The sequence below is a fragment of the Panthera onca genome, chromosome A3 (assembly GCF_046562875.1).
Source record: "Panthera onca isolate mPanOnc1 chromosome A3, mPanOnc1 haplotype 2, whole genome shotgun sequence".
Lineage (NCBI taxonomy): Eukaryota > Metazoa > Chordata > Mammalia > Carnivora > Felidae > Panthera > Panthera onca.
In genome coordinates this window covers 14483836-14503542 of record NC_138341.1, presented here as the reverse complement: position 1 = coordinate 14503542, position 19707 = coordinate 14483836, and the positions used below count along the sequence as shown (strand labels likewise).

The window sequence follows — 19707 nt, the reverse complement described above, 5'->3', positions numbered from 1 at the left end:
AAGCATTATCTTGATTTAGCAGGTTGGGCCCCTGAATCACTGCTATGCTCAGTAGCAAAGAATGCAGGCTGGGAAGGATTAATTACCAAAGCCAGTAATCCTGACTCCAACCTCCAAAAATATGGGGAAGTCCAAAAAAAATCTTGAAAGTGATTTGCAACATTCTGTTCAAATCAGCCTCATGAGTAATGTCACTTTGACACCTCTTACCCATGTAAACATAATTATCGCAGACACATCAGCTATTCCTCTGAACCTTCTCCTTTTCACCCTAAGGCTCAATTTCCCCTCCTCTGAAAGAAGATCAACATAGTTTTACTAATAGCTTCTTCCTCAGTCTTTCTAGTGAAACAAATATACTCAAAGTGTGAGAATGCCAGTAGCCTGTTTTATGACAAATCATGTGTACTCCCACAGGCATGGGCAAAAAAAAAAAAAAAAAAAAAAAAAAATTAATTATGTACTTTGGTCTCAAGCCCAGGGGACATAGATTCTCTTGGCAAATTCTGGAGAGTTGGACCAAACCTTGCAATTCCTGTCATTCCATATCAGTGAAATCTCAGTTTATTAGGAAGTAACCATAGAAGAAATTCCCAGTTGACCATTAAAATGCCTGAACAGGTACTACTTTCTTTCACTTACTTTGATCTGGGCTCAGTGAGCTCAAGTGTTGCCACAAGACCATATGTCTGCTGGTATCACAGGAGTAATTCTATGAATGAAAATATTTACAGCTGAGGTTATTCATCCATTAAGGTAAATAAAAGGCATCACTGATGTGATGTGTGTGTGTGTGTATATATATAATACACATATTACATACATACATACAATGTCCCGCTACCTGCCTAAGCAAGGGTCCTATGCTGAGAATGCTGAAAGTATCTTAATACATCCCCCCCATCCATACAAGTTAAATGAATTAGAAAAATTAATAAGAAATGTAGAAAAACAGTATCTCACAATAAATGGTACAAACATGGTTTACTTAACATTTGGAACCTAATACCATAGCTAGTGTCTGGGCATAAATATAATTAAATCTAAATAACTTAAGAAGAAGAAAATGTGTGAAAACAGCTGATATGGGAAAGAACGTAATTGTCAAGGGATGCTAAAATGTCAGTTTATTATGCACATGAACCCAATACATGTCACATAAGGAATTCCTTTCCTTCACAATAAACCATCAGGGATTTCTAAAAATAATATTGTACCAAAGGAACGGCTTGATGAACTTCAGATTTAGAAACTTACATCCATGTCCACTGTGTCCAGCTCATGTTTTGGAAGGAGGCACATCCTGAGACTTCATGGAACGAAAGGTGATTCTAATGGCTGTGTGCTCGCTCTGTTGGTCCTTTAAACATATCTGGAAATTAACATTGAAGAATTGTTATTACAAGTACACGTTTTTTTCTCCTTTGAGCCTGCATCATATATATAAGATTATATTTTCATCCATCATTCCTCTGGACAAGGTCAAGTGGGAAGGCAGGTTTGTTCTATAGCCTCAAGGGAACCAGGGCATCAGAGTGGAGGGGTGGTGGCAGGTGTGTTAGGTCACCTCACTCCTAAGTGTTATGCTCAAAGCTCGATGTTCCCTAAACACAGGTGAGGGGCTGTGTTACATGATTACCTGGAGCTGGAACTCTCTTGTGAACTTACATTCTCTAACACCTCATTTTGTCTCCAAGAGAGTCCCACTGCTCTTAGGATTGTGTTCAAATTCTTAATCAGTCATTCAAGGTGTTTAGCTCTAGCTAAACACTGCATCCTCTTCCCTCACAACTCACTCCTACTCCCCTCTATTCTCTCACTTTCCACAAAACATGCATTCATGTGTGTGCTTAGTTAGTACTCATGGCAGGCTTCTTATGTGCCAGCACTGATCGAGGCCTTGGGGCTACAATAATGAACAAGACACTCACGGAATGTCCTTCCACTCATGGAGTTTATATGGGGAGAAGGGCACAGTGAAAGACAATAAACACAAAAGCCAATAAGTAAGTGAATAGTATTTAAGTAACAATAAGTGTTAGGGAGATAAAGAGGGAATTTCCATGAGGAGGCAGAGAGAACCTCTCTAACTAGAATGGTCAGAAAGACCTCATTGTGGATGTGACGTCTAGGCAAAACCTCTATACAAATGGAATCGCAAATGCAAAGGCCCTGAGCTAGGAATAAAGTTGGCTTGTTTAGGGTGCAGAAAGAAGCCCAGTTTGGCTGAAGTAGAGTAATTGAAAAGATTACAAAGGTTTTTGACAGTTGATGGCAGTAGAGGAATCCTAAGATGGCTCCCAAGATTTCTCACAGAAAATGACCTTTTCCACTATATTCCGTCATATTCCCTCTTGTCCATGATGTATGAGATAGCCAGAAGAAAGGTTATCTGGAGTTTTTTCTGCATATCCAAATATATTTAGTTCCATTTCAATTGTTTTATTTATGTTATCTTTTTTTAATTTTTTATTTGCCTGTTTAAAAAATTTATACAGGTTTATGTTTCTTTTAATGAGATTTAGTTCTTCCCTCCCTTTTTGTACTTACTAAGTGGGCCATAATTCACAAGCTGGGTCTGAGAATGGGTTAATCCCTTTGCAGACTGGGTATAGCTGAGTTTCCGCCCTTGGTTCAAATGCTAAGTGAACCTGCATAACCAGCTTCAGGTGCAGTTTAATCTTTGGGCCACTGTTTATTTGTCAAAGGCCTTGCTGTGCACTCCTGTAGGTCAAAAGGCGCAGAAATGAGAGGTGGCAGAGAGGTCAGGCCCTGGGGAACTGTGGAAACAGCCAGGACTCCAGTAGGCTTGGCCGTTAGCTCCCTGTGTGGCCTGAGCCAGGCCCCATGGCTCTCTGAGCTTCAGTTTCTACTTTCGTACATGAGAGAGCCACAGGCCAGAGAATCCCTAAGGATCTCCCCCTCCTCCTCCCCCTCAGTACCTTACCTAGAAGACAGTGAGCTCTGAGGGACAGGAGGAGGCCAATCTAACTGTTAGAAACAATTACTGTTGGCTTGATCGAACTCTCCATTTGCTGAAGGACAGTCCCTAATAGTGGTTGAATGTTTATTGGGTGTGGATCTTTGTTAATTACCTCAAAACATTATCACATTTCATCTTTACACAACTCTCTGGAATATGTACTGTGATTCTGATAAATTTTAGATAATAAAATATAGACTGAGAGCGTTTAAGGAATTTCCTCAAATCACACAACTGGAAAGCGGCAAAGATAGATTACCTCAGTTTTTACATGTACCGTGTTTTAGTGTTTTAGCTCTATTCCAGCTATTATGTGGTAAAATACGAATTAAAAGCAATGTCCAACTACACATGGGTCTTAAAATAATATAAATGGCATATGTGGTACCAAACAACACAACAGATGTTTTACATAATTTTTACTGCAAAGAATATATTTCTAGTCCTCATTTTTGATTAGAGAAACTAGGATTCGGAGAGTTTAAGCAATTTCTCCAAAGTCCCACATCCAAACAGTCATGAAGCAAACTTGCTGGTCTGTCTGCAAAGCTCATTTTCTTCTATGGCATTTTGTCGTTCTTATGTGACAGAGATCAGTGGGGAATGGGACCACGTGTTATACAGTGAAGTTAAGGCACATGGTAGGTAGAGCATCAAGGTCACAGAGCCTCCCACATAGCGAAGTGTGGGTTTGCTATGAAGGGTAACCCAAAGGTATTCGAGAAGAACCATCTACTGATGAGAGGCATCAGCAGGAGGCAGTGGAAGTGCACAGGGTGTAGGTAAGCAGAGTGGGTTGGCCAGACACAGAAAAATCTTTTTGTACCAAGGTCAGGCTCAGGGTATGACTCTCTCCCACTGCCACACCCAAAGCAATGCCTCCCCCTTGTTCCATACTCCAGCGACAGAGACCAGGTCCTGAAAAAGGAAAACAAAGGTGAACTCTCTTGCTGCCCTTTCCGATAGTTAATCTTTTATGCACGTGACCCGGCACAGTCAGAAATGTATGTCCTGCCAGGAAATCAAAGATGGTCCAGACCCACTCCCAGAAAAGCCTTGGTCTTTGTCCAGTGCAAACTGGGCAATTCTACATAGAATAAAAGACACACATTCATAAGCTCTCTATCCTTGGGAGTGTGCTCTAGGTCTCTGCTACATGGCTACTATGCTGGCTGAAAGAATTTGCCACAGTTCTATACAAAGGGCAGTTATTATCCTCTAACTTAGAATTCAGTTCTTTTTGCAGGGTGGGGAAAGGAGTACATTTAAAATACTGAAATCAAGGCAATTTACTTAAATAGGAAGGCAGACGTATTAGCAAGATTTATGCCAAACTAGTTTTATAAATGATATAAGTCACTCAGGGTGCCAGGGTGGCTCAGTCCGTTGAGCGTCTGACTTCAACTCAGGTCACGATCTCACGGTCCGTGGGTTCGAGCCCCGCGTCGGGCTCTGTGATGACAGCTTAGAGCCTGGACCCTGCTTCGGATTCTGTGTCTCTGTCTCTCTCTGCCCCTCCCCTGCTAGTGCTTTGTCCCTCTCTCCCCCCCACCTCTCTCTCTCTCTCTCTCTCTCTCAGAAGTAAATAAAAAGTAAAAAAATAATTAAAAAAATAATTGATATAGGTCACTAACATGTGTTTCTATTATTTAATTAGAATGCTATCACATGTTCTGGTCAACCACTATTCTCAGTGGGGCATTATGTATATTTATGCAGAATAATAATTAGTAAATAGTTTTTAATGTGTAAAACAGCAACTACAGCAACTTTCCCTATCCTGTAGCATTTTGCTTAAGGCCGGTCTTAATGGTGAAGTTCTTGGTATTTAATTAGAAGAAAAGACATAGGTGTTTTTACCATTAGTGTCCACCCAATTTGTACTAATTCATTATGTATTGTAAAATACCCAAGGATAAAGGGAACAGTATGCCAGCCCCCATATGTTCCTCAAAGCTCTCACTCATGATATAGTTGCCTGGCATTTGGCACCATGAACACTGGGAACATAAATAGTAATTCCTAAAGGATTTACTCTGGCCACCAGGTTCCTGTCTTTCTGCAGAAGGCTGTTGCTGCAGGGATGCTAAAGTATAATTGCTTCCTTTCTTTCTGTCCATTGTTGAAAGCGGGGCACTGAATTCTCCTATGATTATTATAGTGTCTTTTTCTCCCTCCAGATCTTCTTGTATTTGCTCAATATATGCCAAAGAAAATGAAATTACTACCTCAAAGAGATATCTGCAACATCATTGGAGCATTATTCACAATTGCAGCATTACTCACAACAGTCAAGACATTGACACAATGTTAAACATCCATGAATGGATGAATGGATAAAGAAAATGTGGTGTGTGATATAATAATTATATATATAATTATTATATATATATATAATTATATAATATATAATTATATATATAATTATATATAATATATATAATATATATATATAAATATATAATATATAATTATGTATATATATATATATAATTCATCCATAATAAAGAATGGAGTCCTGCTGCCATTTGTGACAATTATGGATGGGCTTTGAGGGCATTATGCTAAGTGAAAAAGCTCAAGATAGAGAAATGCAAATACTGTATGATCTCACTTACATATGGAATCAAAAAAAACCAAACTCATAAAAAAAAAAATAAAGTAGAATGGTGGTTTCCAGGGATTGAGTGGGGGTGGTGGTGTCAGGGGAAGGGAGGTACAGGAAGTGAGCGATGTTAGTCAAAGAGTACAAACTTCCAGTTACAAGATGACGAAGCTCTGGATATATAACATACAGCATGGTGACTATAATTAGCAATATTGCAGTATAAACTTGAAAGTTGCCAAGAGAGTACATCTTAAATATTCTCATCCTATACACAGATGCACAGACACACACACACACACACACACACAGGCAATATATGCATATATCAAATCATCACATTGTATACTTTAAACTTACAGTGTTGTATGTCAATTATGTCTCAATGAAGATAGGGGAGAAGTTAATGCAGTACTAACATATTACTATGTCTGAAGTAAATACAAACCCAAGTTATTTCACCAAAAAATGAGATTGACAAATATACCTTTGGTATGTTTTAACAGACTTAATCATTTGCCTTTCTATCAAGAATATATGGAGTTTTTGAAAGAAGTTCGTCCTAAAGTGTTTTGGTCATTACATAACCTGGTGGTGATTAAAGAAAAAACAAAAGATAAGGAATTTTAAAAGATAATTTGCATGAACTCTGGAAAGGTTTAAATATTGGCAAATGCTCGTTCCCTCAAGGTAAGCCCCCCCTTCTCAGTGTGTCTTCAGACGAGTAATGGCATTGCCATCATAGGGTAGCTTGTTAGAACTAGAGACTCTGTGGGGTGCCTGGGTGGTTCAGTCAGTTAAGTATTCAACTTTGGCTCAGGTCATGGGGTTTGTGGGTTCGAGTCCCATGTCGGGCTCTGTGTTGATAGCTCAGAGCCTGGAGCCTGCTTCAGATTCTCTCTCTCTCTCTCTCTCTCTCTCTCTCTCTCTGCCCCTCCCCCACTTGCACTCTGTCTCTCAAAAATAAACATTAAAAAAATTAAAAAAAAAAAAAAAAAAAGAACTAGAGACTCAGTGCCCAGCCCCAGACCTACTAAGTAGAAATCTTTAAGTTCATGAGAACTTTAAGTTCATGAGAAATCTTTAAGTTCATGCCCAGGTGGGCATGTCATACACATTGAAGTCTGAGAAACACTGCTCTGTTCTAAACCTTTGCTTTTCCAGCTCTCTAATGCATCAACACCCTATACCAGTAGTGGGGGCCTAACTGAGAAGGATTATTTCCACAGAGTGCTCAGACTTAGAGAAAACTCATTTTATTTTCACATTGGAGTGAGAGGGAAATAAACTGAAACAGAAAAACTCAATATATACAGAAATCTCAGCATCAGGTTATAATCTGCCAAAATTTTCAAGGTTGCAAGAAATTAGCTGTGTTATTACAACAGGTTCAGGAAAAGAAGGCACCTTTGGATACACCCCTGTGTATACCTGTAAAGCTAACCACATCAGCAAATCCACTTTCCAGTTGCTACAGTCCCATGTGGGTGTTTGGAATTCTCCCAGGCCAGGTGAATTTTGCCAATGTGCTATAGAGCTAAAGGCGGACATGCTCTATGATCCCAGCCAGCAATTGTACTTTTCATATATTAGTACTTTTTATATATTATGTCCATAAAATTCTGCTCCTTGAAGCATTGGTTCTAATAATAATGATAATGATAATGATAATAATAATAATAATGATAATAATAAATAATTAGATACAACATACATGTCTATTGACACGACAAAGGGCCAATAAACTGTGGTATTTTTATATTGCAGAATACTCAACAGCATTTCAAAAGAATAAATCTTGTATATGGACAGGGATAACTCTCAAAAACATAAATATTTTGAATAAAACACATAAAATCTGAAATTATTCACATCAAGTTTAAAAACCTGCAAAAGAATATAAAGTATATGAATACCCACAGACAGAAATATAAAACCATTCATGGGAATGATGACTATAAGATGATGAATATAAAACATGTCTGTTATATATATATATATATATATATGTATATATATATATACATATATATATATATTATTCTGTATTTTTATCATGTTTAAAATATTATGATTAAAAAAGGACAATTTAGAGAAGTGGGAGATTTCTAACTAATAAAAGAAAACAAATAGCAATAACAACAAAAACACTGTAAAATTAAAATAACTATCCCTAGAATTACTTTATTGGGGCACCTGGGTGGCTTGGTCGGTTAAGCGTCCGACTTCGGCTCAGGTCATGATCTCACGGTCTGTGAGTTCGAGCCCCGCGTCGGGCTCTGTGCTGACAGCTCAGAGCCTGGAGCCTGTTTCAGATTCTGTGTCTCCCTCTCTTTCTGCTCCTCCCCTGTTCATGCTCTGTCTCTGTCTCAAAAATAAATAAACGTTAAAAAAATTTAAAAAAAAAAAAAAAAAAAAAAAAAGAATTACTTTATTTAAGAAGGTATGGTTTTTAATGAAATGAACTTTTCAGAAATATTTTTAACCTAATAATAATGACTTTTTCACCTGGAAAATGATCAAATTACCTCCTTGTGCTTGCCCCATGGTCTCATTTGCTCTGCAACTTGTATGACAGAATCAATACTGATATATGGAAACTTCTGTGAGTCCAAAAAGGCACCAGTGGTCCAGAACCACTGAATTCAACACAAATTTAACCAAAGTCAGAATTTTCTTTTTGACCCAGGTTGTAAGAAGGATATACGTCTCAGAATGGATTTTCATGAGGAACCAGATTTCATGCAGGCTGACAGCAGACCTCTGAACTGCAGTTCAGTCAACTGTGAGTTGTATGATATTGAATGAAATACTTAACCTCATTGAGTCTAGGTGGAAATAGCAGGTCATAGTGTTGTTATTAGTACGAAATGGTATATAAAATACTTAGTACTGTATTTAGCTCATAGTAAGTGTTTTATATATGATGGCTCACAGTAATAATGATGGTGGTAATAAAACTATGGCCAGGGGCGCCTGGGTGGCTCGGTCGGTTAAGCGGCCGACTTCGGCTCAGGTCATGATCTCGCGGTCCGTGAGTTCGAGCCCCGCGTCCGGCTCTGTGCTGACAGCTCAGAGCCTGGAGCCTGTTTCGGATTCTGTGTCTCCCTCTCTCTCTGACCCTCCCCCGTTCATGCTCTGTCTCAAAAATAAATAAATGCTAAAAAAAAAATAAAAAAAAAATAAACTATGGCCAGTCTATGCTTTATAAGTGTTTTTTTGTTTGTTTGTTTGTTTGTTTGTTTTTTACATTCAGGACTGTAGTATTTCATGAGATATATGTACTTTATTTTGCAAGGCAAATGAACAAATCACCAAAATAAAACATTGCATTGATCTGGCTTTGGTTCAGATATAAAGATGTGCCCAAGAAGACTACTAGCTCTTTCTAACTCACTCTCCCTTCTATTCTATATTTTCTTCTTGCTCTACCCCAAGTGTAGGTTCACTTGGATTCTAATAAAATCTGCCCAACTGACCTGCTATTAGTATATGAACCAATAGATGAAAATGCAAATCCTAAGGTAAGAGTTTTAATTTTTATTTGATATTTTATTGAAATAATTTTTTTTAAAAACTTGAACTCTGATTGATTTTTTAACATGATGTTTTCATACATAAATTAAGAAGAAACAACCGAAGGTTTTGCCCAAGGACACATTGTCTTGGGTGCAAAGTTTTAAATAAGAAATGTATGATGTCATGACCTTTGTTAACCAACACCTACACATCAGCTTTTTTCGGTGACCGCAGGATAAGCTTATCCTTGGCCTGAGCCAGCCCCGTGGCAAACAATGGAGCTGTGGGTATGAACAGAGTTGGAAAACCAAGGGCAAGATCATGGTGTCAGTTGGCCTAGAACTTCTGTGTACAGGGCGTGGGGTGGGGTCCTCTCCACTTGTCCTTCATGGATTAATGGCCACATATTATGCTATCTGCCACCCACTTTCCTGCCTCACCACCAAATGGTAGCTTTGTTTCTTAAATGAATGAATGAGGCTTTTCCCATCTTTTCTTCAGAATAGAAAGAAGCCCTAGAGATGACAACGTGATATAATATCTCAAGGCTTCCCTTTGAAAATATAAAGCAGAGCATTCCTTTTCCAGAAACCAAATGGAGTTTGGAAACGGCAAAGGACAACATTGTTAAAAGATCAAAAGCTAATCTCTACAACCAAGTCCTGATGCTTTCATGGCCCCACTCAACATGCAGCTAAAATCATTTGTGAAGCTTCTGTAACCCAAGGATGTCAGGCAGCTCAGATATACAAGAACAATATATGCCTGGCAGGACAGAGGAGCTCTGGCCAGGAGAAAGCACTTGTGACATTGACTCCTCTCTACTATATTTTGTAAAAAGAGATCTGAAAATGAAGGGCTCCTTCTGTTTGCAAAGCTGTCCCAAAATGTGGCTAATTGATGTTTTCTTAAGAAAATAACCATGGAGAAAGACCAAATCCCCCTCACTATGAAGTTGGGCATAGCTCACTGAAAGAGAAGGGAAGTGAAAGTGAATAGCAATCAGGGTCCAAAAGCCAAAGGCTTCTCACTTGCAGCAGCAGATTTAACAACGGGCATGGTGGTGCACAGGGGGAAGGAAGAAGACAGTGAGGATGGGGGTGAGAGGACAGATGTGACTGCTCGTTAGTTCTAGTCCCAAGACTGGTTATAGGAAGGTGACTTATTTTAGGACTGAGGAAGAAAGGTGGGAAAGGAGAATTGTGCTTGAGGGCACAAGGGTATGAAGAGACATAGAGATATTTATTGAGACATTAATGAATTCCGATATTGGGAAACATTCTATCCATTTTTTGTTCTTCCAAAAAAAAGTAAGCAGTTGCCAAGGATAGGGTGGCAAGCAGATTTCCTATAAAAAGCTTTCCTAATAAATTATGTACTTGGTAAGAGGAATTGCATTTTACATGCTATGGCCTTACTTCACAGTTTTACAGATTTCTTTAATCCTGACTATATTTTCCCTGGTTTTATATGAGCTGCTGACACTGGGTACTAGTGGTGGCTGGTAAAATTGTACTTTTTCCAGGGTTTTAAATCTAGAAATGGTAGCTAGAGAAGGAGGAATGGAACTGCAAAATGGCTGTGGCTACAGCTTTTATGATTCCAAGGAAAAATGAACATGTCTTATAATATTCAAAGTTTCCTTTTCCTCATAATTTTTAGAATGATCTCATTAAGAAATGTGTTATCACTTTAAATTTTCAGAAGAAATGGGAGCAAATTATGATTATCTGAAAATTCAGGAGAGACTAGTAAAGCGAGTTTGAAGAAGTCCCTTCAACATACATTAAGCACTCTTTGATTAAAGCCATCAGTACTGCCTCCACAGTGCCAGATATTTCCTAAGATGTCTTGGAAAACTTCTGGATGTCATTCCTGAATTCTGAAAAGGTCAATGATAGAATATGAAATAAAATTTTTTCTACGTTAGAAATACTGAATATGATGTTTCAGTTAGAAGGCACATATGGAAAAGCACAGAAGTGAAATTCACTGCACCTTCATGGGGATTTAGGAACAGTTTTCCAGCAAGGGCTAAATGGTCACCAGGAAGCAAGAGCAAAAATGAGCACCTCAGGCACAGGATCATGCCTGGGTAGTTTACTGGGCTGTAGACCAATATAAGCTGAGGGATCAATTGCCAATCTCGATGGCTTCCACGAGAGCTGAGTATTTAAATCAAAACTCCACATTTAGCATGTGTGAATGTGTCAGATTTTTTTGTGGAAAACTTTAAGCACTTGCTACCACAAGTACTCTTCCAGACTGTCTTCCCTGGGACAATGGAAGGTCAGTGGAATAGAGTCAAGAAACCTCAAATCCAAGTTCATCTCTGCGTTCAATTGATGTGTGGTTTTGAACAAGTCATTTCCCTTTCCTCCTCCTTTTCCCTGTCTGAAAATTAGAGATGTGTCATGCACGCTACCTAAGTTCCTCCTAATTCTAATGTCACATGGCTGAAGATAATGTGTTTATTTTGAATTTCAGGTCAATATAGTTCCATCTTCCCTAGGAATTAAAGTTAAAGAGTCTTTGGAAATTAAAACTATAAACCTGAGAAGTAGTCAAACTCAAATCCCCTCATCCTACTCATAAAGAAACCGACCACTTGTGTTTGTTGGCTTTACTCCCAGATGCCAGTGAAAATATTTGGTTGTTTCAAGTAAGTGCAGCAACGAAACTCCTTTTGAATCTGAAAAATTCAGTTTCACGTTCTCTCACACAGGAATAATGTCATTTCACTGTCAGAAAAGAATACAAGTTCAAATTATACTAGAAACAAAATATCCATCTCAAACGAAGATGGGGTTTTCAGCATCATAGAATTAAATATCCCTACATCTGTCCCAATGGTGAAACTTGGAAAGAAGCTGCATAATGCATCAGCTATGCAGCTTATCTATGGCACAGTCTTGGGGTCTGGACCCAGTTGGTGGAGCCATGTCTGATAAGGAATACCTACAGTCAAAACAAAAGTACCTGAACCTTCCCATATGTTTAAGGAGAACTCTGGAGCCCCAAACAAGGACATGTGGGGACAGAAGGAAGAATAAAAAGCAACTAGGAACAAAGCAGAAAGTATAAGACCATTACTAGAAGGAGCAAAGGGCCCAAGCTTTTCCTCCAATTAGGAGCCAGCCCAGTGGGCCATGTACAGAGAAGCTTTAAAATTCAAGGTCAAGGCAGGCAAGAGTGATTATGGTAGATGGCTGCCCCCACCAAATTATTCATTTGTTTTTATTATCATGCTTGTAGAAAGTAATTGCCATAACTTGGTACCGTGTTATGATATTGTCTTTGAATCTTCTAGTGGCAGATAAGTTTGCAGATGCCTGTGTCTTGTTTCACTAGCTGAAATATTAGCTCTTTGAGGATCTTATTAATTACTGTATTTCCACAGGTAGAGGCCTGTTATAAAGTAGGTGCTTTCTAAATGTTTGGCTCGTTCCATAGCTATCAAACGCTCTGTTTAGTTGAGAGTTATATCATCAGGCATTTTATTATATTATTAATGAAAGTTATTTCACAAAGTATGCATTTTGTATATTTTTCTAAGGGTTTATAAGTCTTTACAGGAGTATTGTAGTCACTTGCCAGTTCCAGAGATCTCTGGGTATGGAATATGGGGTAATCCAAACTTATCTGCATTTATGTATTTAATAGTTGGCTTAAAAATGTTGGGTATTCAGATGAATAGAAAAACTGCCCATCTTTGTTCATTACCATAATTTTGTGGAATTCATGGTTCATTTATTTGAATGGTATTCTGAATTTTATTTACATGACTAATGTATATAGCCACCTCCATACACACAAGACTACTATTTCATTTATATCCTTAAACTTTGAATACCTATGCAGAGAAGAAATTCATTCTGTACTGCCCTATTCTTTTACTATTCAGAATGTGGAGAACCTCACAGCAATTGCTTATCCTACCCAAGACCCACTGAATAGTTATCTGATCTGTTTAAAAGAGAAAGATGTATACTCTTTTCCTTCAGTAGGGTTGCCCCTCCATTTATCCATTCACTCCCCCTTCAGACATCCTTTGCTCAATGTCTTTTACATGGACGATATAAAGGAATGAATTAGGCACACAAAAAGAAGCTAGAAAAAGAATCCTTTGATTTCAAGGCATTGATATTCTAGAGATTAGATAGATAAACACATGATCACATGTCCCTTGCTATCCTCTACTTGATATCCCCACTTATACAATCCTGGGTGCTAGTAGGCACTTACAAATCATTCACTACCCAAGTGGGCCAATAAATGTAATTATGAGAGCTGGACACAGTGGGCACATATGTGGCCAATAAGCCACTATCGGACACATTTTGAGATTTGAAGGAGGCATCTTTTAGATAAAATAAAATCATACCCTGAATGGTATCCACATATTCATGTGTTTATAAAATACGGAGTTTGTTTTCTCAAGAATGGTTTGATGTTCATGTAGAATCAATCCACAGCGGATGTAAAAGGAAATCCCTAGCATTTAAAATTAATTTAGGAGAGGTTAACCTTGCAGATTCACTTCTAAGAGGAGTCCTGCCAGAGCAGAATCTTGGGTGGGTAGGTAGATCATGGTGTTTGCCCAGCTGACCATCGCCCCATTATTTAGCTGTGCGCTAAGCAGGTCCTATGCTCTCTTCATAGAACAGAAAGTGGCTGACATCTCCTGTGTTTCCTGTCCCTTAGCACATAAAATCACAGTGATACAGAAGAGGAGCTCAAGACACGAGTACTTGCCTTTCAACCATCCAAAATCTACACCTACCCTGTGTGACCTTCCCTGGGATGGCTTCTCCAGTCTGCCCTATGTGAGAAAGTGTGAAAAAAAAAAAGCAGGCTTTGCTGAGGGTACCAACAATCCATGAAATGGCGGTGCAGTCTGCAAATTCTGTAACAGTACCCGTTTTGCAGGAAAGGTGGTGAGACATTGACAACCTGCTAATATAATACAGTGTAGGACTCAGGAAGCCCAGCCTTCCCCCAAAGTTTCTCCCAACAGAACAGAAGGACCAGGTGACAGCAGAGGTAGAAATCAAGCTGCTGAGCCAGCACCAAGTCCATGCAAAAGGGATTGTCCAGCTTATTTAGGCTTTAAAACATTCCTGAGCTGAATGTAACCCAGTTAATCTTTCCATCAGGCTCAGTGCTGCACTTCAAGATAAAAGTGTCACTCATAAGTCATCAGGCACTGGGGTCTGGCAAGAAGCCAGATAACACTTCTGTGAAACACTGGTTCCAAGCTTTGCCATCTACTTCATCCCCTACACATTCTAACCCAAGGCTGGGAGGTTTAAATAATTCATAGCTGAACCAAATACAATTCATTCAGAGGATACACTGTGTCTCTTGACTTGGGAATGGAGTAGTCATGGAGAGACAGACCATGGAAATTAGCATTTTGTTGGAATAAACATACCCTGGGTCACCCTTATCCTGTACCATGGAAGCAAAGACCACATCACTCTCAAGAGACAAAACCAGAACCGTGAGACCACAGCACTCCCCAGAGATGACACACTACTTCCCTCAGCAACTTCCAGGTTCCTGAAGCTTCATATTTTAGTGGGTTTTCTTCTCCCACTCAGTGTCCGATGAGGTATCCACCATTGGAGCAATCATTGCCAATCTCTTTACCCCAGGGAGTTGAGCTGGCAGAGACCATTTGAATGTTTATTTTTGAAGTGTGACGTGACACAAATGCCATCAATGATGTCTCTACCTCATCGTTCTCCTAAATCCTTAAAAATTTTAAATCTATGCCTCGGTGTGAATATTTTTGACTTGCTCCTGTGACTGTGTAGTGTATGTCAAGCATTGTTTATTTATATGTGTGTGTGTGTGTGTGTATAAATTATATATTACATATATAAATTATATAAAATATGTTCATATATAATTTTATATACATAAATTATATTTATGTATATAAATATAATTTATGTATATAAAATATAAATATATATGTATATAAAATATAAATTATATTTATGTATATAAAATTATACATAATTTTATATACATAAATTATATATAAACATATTTTATATAATTTATGTATAAATTATATTATATATAATATTTATATAAATATATAATTTATGTATATATAAATATATATCACTCCTTTGGAGATATATATATATGTGTGTGTGTGTGTGTGTGTGTGTAGAGAGAGATATATATATCTCTATATATCTATATCTATATCTATCACTTCAAAGGACTTCTGAATATTTTTTACAGGTAACGAAATCGAATGTCAGGAAGGTAAACTTGTCTAGAATTATAAAAGTAGTTGGTAGCAGAGCTAAGTTATGAATCCAGGATTGTCTATCAGTAGAGCTGGACTTTTTTTTTTTTTTTTTTTTTGCTAAAACCTGCCTTCCTTTTTCTCCGTGAGGCAAGATGAAGGAAGGATGACATCTTGACTGCTGTGGCCTGCAGAAAGAGTGCAGAAAGAAACATGCTAAAAACATGGTAGAAATGTTCAGGACAAGGAAATCTCAAGATAAATTTAGCCTAACGTACAACTTTGAGTGGACATGGCCCACCGAGTGGAGCAAGTCTGCTTCTGAACCATTATGGGGGAAATATGTGTGTTTCCATAGAATTAGTGTGGGACCTAGACTCCAAGTGTGCTCTTAAAGGTGTATATTTTAGAAGCAGCCTCTAATTATTTATCTACTCGTGTCGTAAAATAAAACATCCCTAGGATCCATCTCTGCTTTTATCAAATCCTTTTTACTTGGACAAATCTCCTAACTTGTTTTCCTGAACAAATTTTATTCCTTGCAAACTTTGCAGCTAACACCAAGGAGATTTGCTAAAATGTGAATCATACTGTGCAGTGGCTCTGTTTAGAATCCTTTGAAAGCTCTGGGGAACCCGAAGGAAAATTACCAAACTCCTTAGCATAACACACTCCACTAGGCAGCCATGCTGATTTTCTTGTGATGCCAGGAATTTTCATGATGCTGTGCTCTGCCACAAGCACTCCCTCTACCTGCATACCTTCCCCTCACCATCTGCCTCAGTTTGCATGACGCTTCCTTAGGAATCCCCTGAATGGTAAAAAAAAAAAAAAAGAAGGAAGGAAGGAACGAAGGAAGGAAGGAAGGAAGGAAGAAAGAAAGAAAGAAAGAAAGAAAGAAAGAAAGAAAGAAGTTACAAATGGTATCCACCTGGAACACCACCTTCTATCTTGGGGATCCTACTTTCTGAGGACATTGTTTGAGAGGTTAGAGAAACATTTCCCATGGAAACTAGTTGATGGAACTGACGAGCTAAGCAGGAAAAAAAATGAAAATTAAAGACAAGAAAACTGACAAAGAAATATCATAGGAAGAAGCAGGTTATTGAGGAGGTTTGTTGAGGAGGTTTGTTGAGTATGGCCCAGGAGTCAGAACCAGGATCTGGTGTGGAAGTAGTCTAAAGTCAGATTTAACATATTTTTCGAAAGGCTTTCTTGAGATTAAAGATTTATAACTAATTAAAGATTATAACCAAATATAATTAAAGATTATAAGCAATACTCCTGTAGAAAACTCTGGGTTCCAGGTTTCAAGAGAAGGCTAGATGATGCCATAGAAGACATTGCTACAGGAGTTAGGAGAATAAATGCTCAGCTTTTCTCACAGGCATTGACCATCAGGGATGACAAAGAGAAATGGGACAGCAATGGAGTGGAGAGGAAACCAGCTAACCTATTGGAGCCTACAACCTCCCATTAACTCCTCCATGTACAGAGTCACTAATGAATTTAACCACAGCATACAGCCTCCACATAAGCCCTGAGGATATTACCTTCTCCAATCTTATAACTGTTTAAAATATATATATTATTAACAAGAACTCCATGACCTCTGCTCTCCAATATTTGTGGGTAAGGAATTTACAAGCAACATTATTGGGGACATGCATGGATATTTGGGTATACAGACACATCCAGTAGAGAAATGTTTTTATATAAAGGCATATTTTAATGTTGGCATATAAATTTGTGCGTAATTTACCCTCTAGTAGTCAGCATGGTTATTGCTATATTCATTTAGGCTAGAGCACAGTGATGGTGCAAGACTTAAATATTACCTTGCAAAAAAGTAGTTTGTATACCTCAGTGTCATAATGCATCCCCGTGCCCAGTGTACTGGTGGGATGCACTACAAGTAGTTTGTTATTAATGGTAGGTAAAGTCTGAAATTTGTGAATGATGTAATTTTAGAACACTATAAATCAGATACAAGATTATTCCCCATATAATGTAATTCTCACTCGCTTGCTTACAATATACTTTCTGAAAGAGAGAGAAATGGGTGGAGTTTTAATTAGTACTTAGGAAATTGCACATAGCCTCTGGTGCATCCCATGGAAATGTGTGATACATGTCTTCTGTTATATGTGTTGTGACTGATAAGTTGAGAACTCTCTTCTGAAACACTGAGTATAAGGTAACACACTGTTCACCTGTCATCCCAAAACTCTACATTTGCATGACCTTTAAACTACATGTGATGGACAGAGGAGCACACGCTGAAAAATGCTTTTAAGGTAAATCTTTCCATTCTCAATTTCACACAGTGGTAGCTAAATAGAAACACATAATGTATATTAAAAACACAAAAATAATGCATTGACTTTTGGAAGAAACTATAAAACCCTTATCGCTTTGTAGTATGTGCACACATCTGTAACCTGACTATCCCAGTTGTCCAAAAAGATAGAACAGATTGAATGACAGCTCATGGCCAAATTTCGGTAGGAAATAGGAAGATGATTATATGTTTGCCTTTAGTACTGTTAGGTTATGCAATGCCTTTGTTCATTTAGTTAGCCACTATATTAAGAGCGCTAGTATTCCTCTGCACAAAAAAAAAAAAAAAAAAAAAAAAAAAAAAAAAAAAATAAGCACTACTCTCTAAGAAAGCAAGAGACAGATGCAAGATGATGCTAGGGAGGCAAGTAGGGACTAGACCAGGTAAAATCTCGAAATCCTTATAATTTATCTTTCTCCTAAACTCATTCATTGAAACATTGAAATACATTAAGCAGGGTTTAACATGAGAAAATTTTCACTTCAAAAATATACTGTGGATGTAGTTAAGAATAGATGTGGGTTATTAGTTTAGGAAACTTTCACATAAGTCCAGGCAACAGACACTAGAATAGAATGGTGGAAATAGAGAAAAGTGGTTGAAATGAAAATACATTTAGGAGATAAGGCTGAAAGCCCCTAGTAAGGCATCAGCGATGTGGAGGGAGGAGGGAGGGCTTAAGGATTACTCTTAAGTGTCTGGTTTGCACAACTGTGGAGGAATTGCAAATGAAGGAGCTGGAGAACAGAATGAAAGGATCAGGTTTAGGGAAAAAGATAACGGATTGGATTTCAGATATATCGACCTTAGGATGTCTTTAAGACCTTCAAGAAGAGATGTAAAATAGTTATTAACATATATTGTGGAGCTCAAAGGAGAGGTCTGAGTTGGAGATGAGTATCAAGTTCCACAGTCCCATTTGTTTATCCTTACTCCAGGCTCACTCTGTTCTGATCACTATGGCTTTACAGGAAGCCCTGACATCAGATACTCTAGGTACCTCAATGTTGGTCTCCTATTAAAAAATCATTTTCATTTTCAGTATTCGAGATCCTTTCCATATTTGTATGAATTTTAGAATCAAGTCCTCAATACCTTCAAAGACAGAAAATCTTGCTGGGAGTTTTGCTGAGATTGCATTGAATGTATAGCTCATCTTGAGGAAATTTTACATCTGCCAATTCGAATCTTCCAATTCAGTATAATGTTATATCTGGTCATTTACTCAGGTCTTCTTTCTTTTGGCAATGATTTGTAGCTTTCAGTGTAGAGGTCTTACACATATTTTGTTAAATTTATACCTAAGTATTTCATGTTTTTGATACTATTGTGAGTGGTATTTTTAATTTTTAATTTCCCAATTAGTTTTCTAGTATACATAAATAAAACTATTTTTATATGTTGCTTCTGTATCCTGAGATGTTGCTTATTTGTTTGAGTAGGGTGTTTGGTTTTTTTGTTTGTTTGTTTATTTGTTTTGGGGAGATCCTTTAAAATCTTTTAAATACATGATCATATTTTCTGTGAAAGAAATACAGTTTTGCTTTTTCCTTTTCCTTATATTTGCCTCTTATTTATCTCCCTTGACTTAATTATACTAGCTAGGGTCACCAGTAAAATTCTGAGTAGACCAAGTTGATCACTGGAGACACCCTTACCTCCCTTACCTTATATCTGGTTGTAGGAAGGAAGTGTTCAGTGTTTCACAATTAAACATGATGTTAGCTATAGGTTTCTCATGGATTTCCTAAACAAGATCCCAGATATCACATATCAGGACATCTACACTGAAAGCTACAAATCATTTCCAGAAGAAAGAAGGCCTGAGTAAATGACAAGATATAACATTATACTGAATTGGAAGATTCGACTTAGCAGATGTAAAATTTCAAGATGAGCTATGCATTCAATGCAATCTCAACCAAAATCTCAGCAAGATTTCCTTTATTTGGAGATATTGAGGACATGATTCTAAAATTCATATAAATATG

The 19707-nt window shown here is 37.8% G+C and overlaps 1 long non-coding RNA gene across 1 annotated transcript in view; it reads right to left on the bottom strand.

The window, feature by feature from the left end:
- Positions 1-651: 651 nt before the first annotated feature.
- LOC132689440 (uncharacterized) overlaps positions 652-19707 on the bottom strand; it is a 42640-nt gene continuing 23584 nt past the window's right edge. The window contains exons 2-3 of the long non-coding RNA XR_009615012.2: positions 1258-1372; positions 652-712 (exon numbers count right to left, since the gene is read on the bottom strand). This is a non-coding gene — a long non-coding RNA (uncharacterized LOC132689440). The remainder of the gene's footprint in view (positions 713-1257; positions 1373-19707) is intronic.